Source organism: Carcharhinus amblyrhynchos, chromosome 9 (assembly GCF_965287045.1).
Source record: "Carcharhinus amblyrhynchos chromosome 9, sCarAmb.v2.hapA, whole genome shotgun sequence".
Lineage (NCBI taxonomy): Eukaryota > Metazoa > Chordata > Chondrichthyes > Carcharhiniformes > Carcharhinidae > Carcharhinus > Carcharhinus amblyrhynchos.
This window is the reverse complement of record NC_137332.1, coordinates 89,899,040-89,905,843: the sequence shown is the minus strand read 5'-3', so window position 1 is coordinate 89,905,843 and position 6,804 is coordinate 89,899,040.

The following is a 6,804-nucleotide window of genomic DNA, read 5'->3' as shown; positions in this document are numbered from 1 at the left end:
AAATATATGTGCACATTATAATGTCTTTAATTGGAAAGATTGACCCAGAGGTGGAAAACTTGGGACTGAAAGGCTGTGTTACTTCCTCATAGCTAATAAAATCACAACAGGAAAAGTGAAAAGTTATAATGCTCAAATTCTGTGGCTCACAAACTTACAGCTTGGTGAGAAGTCTAACATTGCTAGACACTTCAGACAAAAGGGCGGAATTTGTCCATCCCATCAGCCATCAGCAGGACAGGACCATCCAACATGATCTTGTGGCCCTCACGGAACACAATCTTAAAGAGGCCACACTACCACACTAATTTCACAACTTGTGATAATAGTTCATGCACAACAGTGGAGAATTCCTCTGTACAGAGGCACAGTGGTTAGTACAAGTGCCTCACAGCACAAGGAACCCGGGTCCAATTCCAAGCTCGGGTGACAGTGTGAAGTTTGCACATTACCAGCCTGGGTTTCCTCCAGATGCTCTGATCTCCTCCCATGTTCCAAAAATGTGCAAATTGGGTAGATTGACCATGGTGGATGCATGGGATTGCAGGGATGGGGTGGGCCTAGGTTGGCTGCTCTTCTGAGGGATCAGTGTGGAATCGATGCAAAGGTCCGTTGACCTTGGGCAGAATTTTCCATTCTTGGGGCGAGTATGGCCAGAAAATCCCACCCAAAGTCTTTTAATCAGATAGTTGAATTGGTCAAAAATCACTTTAACCCCCAACCCTCAATCATTATATTGAGGTATAAATTTAATTCAGCATTCCATGAGCCAAGGAGACAGTCCCAGGCTGGAGAAAGAATGGCTACAACAATGATTAAACAACAATAATGGCAATAGTGGCTTTAAAATAGCTATTCTGGCTGAGAGCTAAGCATGCTAGGAATTTTGGTCAACTTAGATTAAAACCAGGTGCAGGTTATAAAGAAGCTTTGGCCTGGGAGCTGTGATCTGAAGTTTCCCAGATAAGAGAAGTTGTTTACATTGACCCAGACATTGCATTGTTGATTTCTATGGCTGTTATGTGTATGGGAGTGTGCAGTTTGAACTAAACATAATGGCATCGTTCAAATGTAATTTCACTGATGTTAGAGTCATGTGATCGGTTTCTGATCAATTAATTGGCTGGATGATGGAGAATTTTCTGAAGCAAGTAGAGAATTGTGGGTAAATAGACATGAGTCCTTTGTTTGGCGGCAATAACTCAAAGAGACTGACCATGGCAAGAAGACCTATACCCTGAAGGATGCTTCAGAGAACAAGAAGATAGATTCTACATCAAGGATATTTCTTGGCCAAGGTTTTCCTAAACTCGGTAATATCTATTTTCAATTAAATAGTTAAAGTTAATGTTCAGTTAGAGTTAAAGTGCAGTTTGAGTTAATGAGATACAACTGTCTATGTTTGAGTTGGTACTAGAAGTATTAAATAAAGAAATATTTCAATTACTGCTTTTGTTTGTCTTATTAAACTGGAATGCTTGGAGGTGTGTAAATTCAAAGCTTATAACTCTCTCAATCTGGTCATGAAGCCTGTTATCAGAGCACTTTGTGTTTGGCCCAGCTTTAGGAGAAATGTTAAGAGGCAGTTTCATCTGTGGTATAAGTACCTAATCATAGAACATAGAACATAGAACATAGAACATTTACAGCGCAGAACAGGCCCTTCGGCCCACGATGTTGCGCCGACCAGTTACAAAAACAATGACCCACTAGCCTATACCAATCCTTTTCATCCATAAACCTATCCAGAGATCTCTTAAACGCCCCCAAACTAGACGCATTTACAACTGCAGCAGGCAGGGCAGTTCCAATCCCTCACCACCCGCTGGGTAAAGAACCTACCCCTGACATCCGTCCTGTAGCTACCCCCCTTAATTTAAAGCCATGCCCCCTCGTGCTAGCTTTCTCCATCCGAGGAAAAAGGCTATCACTATCCACCCTATCTAAACCTCTAATCATCTATATGTTTCAATAAGATCCCCTCTTAGCCGCCTTCTTTCCAACGAAAACAACCCTAGATCCCTCAGTCTCTCCTCATAGGACCTCCCCACCATACCAGGCAACATCCTAGTAAACCTCCTCTGCACCCTCTCCAACGCCTCCACATCCTTCTTGTAATATAATATAATCATATAGAGAAGTTACTGACTGAGACCAAAGTCTCTTTAGGAAGAGCTGTGGAGGTTGCCCAGGTGACTGAATGTGCTGAGCAGTGTATAAGTGAGTTACAAGACGTGCCCAATGAGGTGCCCATTTGTGGTGGTAAACAACTGCAGTGAAAAACAGTCTGAGTGCAGCAGAGCCTGAGAAGGGGAGTACAGCAATGAGAGGGGGAGACTGTTTTCAATGTGGAGGACAACACTCCCAAGAACCCATGCTGGTGCTGAAATTATGTGTTACAGATGTGATAGGAACGGTCATTTACAAGTATGGTGCAGAGTGGAGCAGTTAGAACACAATGTGTAAAAACAAAAACCCTACAATGGTTAGTTAACTCCTTTTTAAAAAAAACTGGATGAGGAGCCTGACAAGGGACCCAAGTGGTTTACCCTAAACCAGCCCCAACTAAATACAGCACCTCCTATAGAGACTCTTAAAATGGGAGTTGACAAAACAGCTGTGGCCACAGTCACAGGAGAGTAGGCATTTTGGTTACCTTCAAAAAGGCCTCCAAACATTGAGCGAGTCAGGAGCCACTTGTCCACATAGACAGGAGAGACATTGAAGACCACAGGGTAAGCAACAGTCGCTGTGTCCTACAAAAACCAAACAGCACAGCTACGTGTCCTGGTAATTGAAGGTCATAGACCTTGCCTAATAGGCTGTGATTGTCTCAAGCAAATAAAATTAATTTGGGTGGAAACATTAAACCTATGGTTTGGAGGTTTTCAGGAGCTGCTGTGTAAATATTCTGAGGTTTCCAAAATGAGCTAGGACATATAACAGAGCTAAAGCAAAAATTCATATCAATCCTGATGCAATGCCCAAATATTTTTGGGTCTTCCCAATGCCTAATGCACTTTACCATAAGGTTGAAATTGATCTTGGAAGATTCAGGTGTTATAGAGCCTGCACAGTTCCCTGAAGTCCCTATCGTCAAGTCAGATTGTACTGTAAGAATGTGTGGGGATTATAAACAGTTAATCGAGGAGCTTAGACAGACAGATATCCCATTCCTAGAATTGAGGACCTCTATGCTAAACTAGTCAGTGGCCACATTCACTGCACCTGCGCTCCCCTAATAAGCCAGAGCTGTATATAAGCTGCAGGAACAGATACACAGCTACAAAGATGGCTGCGCAGAAACTGGCTCCCAATTCTTTGCAGGCAGACCAGTTGCTGTGGAAGAGGGATGTGATCATCTGTTCCCCGGCCAGGGCCCTAACCAAAAGGATGCATCTGCGTGAAATTGTGGGAGGAGGTGGCAGAAGTGGCGAATGGGAGGAGCCTGACACCGTGCTCTGGCAGGTACAACCTTCTGTGAGCAGCAAGGGTGAGTGAGCATCACTCTTGGAACTCTGAACATGCTTGGCACACATCTCCACCCCTGCCAACCCTGCTTAGACACCTGAAGGGCATGCAACAAGTGACCCTTCTCTCAGGAACAGAATGTAACCCCTTCCCCTCACCCCGCAACCAGCACCCTTCATTGGCAACCACTTTCCCGAAACTGCCAGCACAATCGCCTGAGACACAGGCATGCATTGCACACCCATGCAATATATTAATGGTTGCTATCCACTTTATGTTTCCACAGGAAAAGAAAATCCGCAACACAGGAGATAACACAGACTGATGGTGGTGTGCCTGACCTGCGATAGCTCAGTAGGTAGCATGGAGGAGTGTGCCATAGAGCAGGCAGAGACTGATGGGCCATACCAAATGGTCACCGACAGCATGCAAGTGAGCAGAAGCACAACCTCAACCTTGGCCTTTAAGTGCGATGCTGCATGGAATGTTTTGCCTACCCCCTCTAATATGTGTTCTTTTTTCCAGCTCTGGACCCAGAGGAACCTGGCCCTTCTGGTGTTGCCACCGGCCTCGCTGCTCTGAAGCAAACTGCCCATGTCCCCCTGGATGATACCTCGGAGGGAGGCACTGAGAAATCTTCTGAGAGCAGCACCACTGAAGCATCACCAGCACGTACCACACAACCCCACCAACCCTGCTTAGGCACCTGAAGGGCATGCAACAAGTGACCCTTCTCTCAGGAACAGAATGTAACCCCTTCCCCTCACCCCGCAATGAGCACTCTATGCCTTATGAAGATAGGTTGAGGGAGCTGGGACTCTTCTCCCTGGAGAGACGAAGGTTGAGAGGTGACCTGATAGAAGTTTATAAAATGTTGAGAGGAATAGATAGGGTGGATTCTCAGAGGCTATTTCCCCGGGTTGAAATGGTCACTACAAGAGGACACAGATTTAAGGTGCGGGGAGGCAAGTACAGAAGTGATGTTAGGGGTAAGTTTTTCACTCAGAGGGTGGTGAGTGAATGGAATCGGCTGCCGTCAGTGGTGGTGGAGGCGAACTTGCTGGGGTCTTTTAAAAGAACTTCTGGATGAGTATATGGGGTTTAATGGGATTGGGGTTTATAAATAGGTCTGTAGGTTGGTAGGTGTTGATGTGATCGGCGCAACTCGTGGGCCGAAGGGCCTGTTTGTGCTGTAGTGTTCTATGTTCTAACCCAGACCAGCACTACGGTGGGTATCTTTAGTATTGAGCTCCTGGGTCACAATCTGGTGAGCACATCACAGCTGCTGATGCACATCGGGTGGAGGCAGGCACATCCGAGGGCTCGGGCACACAGAGGCCTCTGAGTTTGTTTTTCCCAAGGCTGGTGGAGATGTATCAGCAAACCCGGGAAGCTGTGGAAGGGCTGTCAGCAACAACGCTGTGACTGCGAGGCTGTTTAGGGGAGTCAAACAGAGTGCTGTTGGAGGAGCTGGTGCTGACACAGCGTGAGACCCAGGCCAACACTGCAAGTGTGGTGACCGCAGTGGGAAGTCTGGCTTAGTGGTCTGCCCTCATGGGTGACAGGGTCCAGGCCATCCTGGAGACACAGGGGGCCACGGGAGAGTGTGTTTCTGGCATCCAGGGAGGCACAAGGTTCGATGGCCATGGGTGTTAGGGGCATGTGGGAGACACTGCTGGCTGTGGCTGGGTCTCTTGTTGGCATTCTGGAGGCACAGCAGGCCATGGCTGAGAACATTGACAATTTAGCCCAGGCCAGAGGCCTACTGCTGAGGCGCTCCAGAACCTGGCTCACTCACAGAATTCTGTAGCAGAGGCTCCAGAGCTTGGCCCAGTGTCCAGAGGGCCAAGGCTGTGGGGTCACAGGTCATCGAGGCCTCCAGGACTGGCAGAGCCAGGTGACACCAGAGCTTCTGGAGCCCAATGTAGATGTCTCTTTTAATTCACAGGTTTTAAGTTGGCCCACCTTGTTGTCCAACAAGGGGCATACATGCAATGGGTCGTACACGGGCTGCTCTTGGATGTTCGAGAGAGGCCTAGTGCTTCACATCGTTAGTGTGTGCTTAAACTGGACCAGATACTGGGCACACGGACAGCTCAGTGACTATCACTGTTTGCTGTGCAGACACATGGATTTGGGCTGGTGTCTGTGGGAGTTTGCACATTCTCCCCGTGCTTGCGTGGGGTTTTCTCCGGGTGTTCCAGTTTCCTCCCACGCCCCAAAGATGTGCTATTAGGCTGATTGGAGGTAATAAATTGTCCCTAAATTAGTTTTCCCTCAATGTGGATGGCCATAATCATAGATAAGGGTTATGGGTGGTGGGGGGGACTGGTAATATTAAAATGGCGGCGCGGGCTCGTTGGGCCGAAGGGCCTGTTTCCCGGGCTGTTGTTGTTTCTTTGTTTTTTTGTTCTTTATACCTGGCATCCCCATGGAGTGTTCTGGGTCTCTGGCACCCAAGGGGGAAGAAAGTGCTTGAGCCCATGCCACTGTTCCCCCCCCAGGAAATCCAGAAGTCCAGAGACCTTCCAATTCCCCCCTTCCTCATACCGGGACATCTCAGGGCCAACGAGGTGAACAGGGTGGCACTGAAACAGCGCCATCCCCCAGTCAGCTAGGGCTTCCAGGGACTGGCCATGCAGGGGACATCCGCCAAGGGCATCACAGGCAAAGGGTTGTGCATCACAGCTGGACACCTCCACCTCCGATAGGCATCCTGGGGCAGCAACTAGAAGAAGCAGTAAACTGTACAAAATTAGAATGAGGGAGCACGGGTGAAGGTCAGCATTAATCAGGGTTTGGTAATCAATTTATGTTAAGAGCACAATAACTGTTAATTGCACAACAAGTTGTGACTAATGTGTCTCTGATTCTCCTCCCTACTCCCCCCACCCCATCTCCACACACCCCCTTTCCACAGCTCAGTCTTCCTGACCCCCAAACAGAGAGGTGCCTGTTGAGCCTTACAGACTCAGCCCATGTTTCAGAGAGCCTGCCCTACCTTCCCCAACATCCACCAGACCCTTGGTACAAGTCCCCTGTCCCCCCCCCCCCCAAACTACCCCACCCCCCCCGACTCCCTCTACTCTCCCCCGCCCCCACTCGCCCTACTCTCCCCCGCCCCCACTCCCTCTACTCTCCCCCGCCCCCACTCCCTCTACTCTCCCCCGCCCCCACTCCCTCTACTCTCCCCGCCCCCACTCCCTCTACTCTCCCCCGCCCCCACTCCCTCTACTCTCCCCCGCCCCCACTCCCTCTACTCTCCCCCGCCCCCACTCCCTCTACTCTCCCCCGCCCCCACTCCCTCTACTCTCCCCCGCCCCCACCCCCACT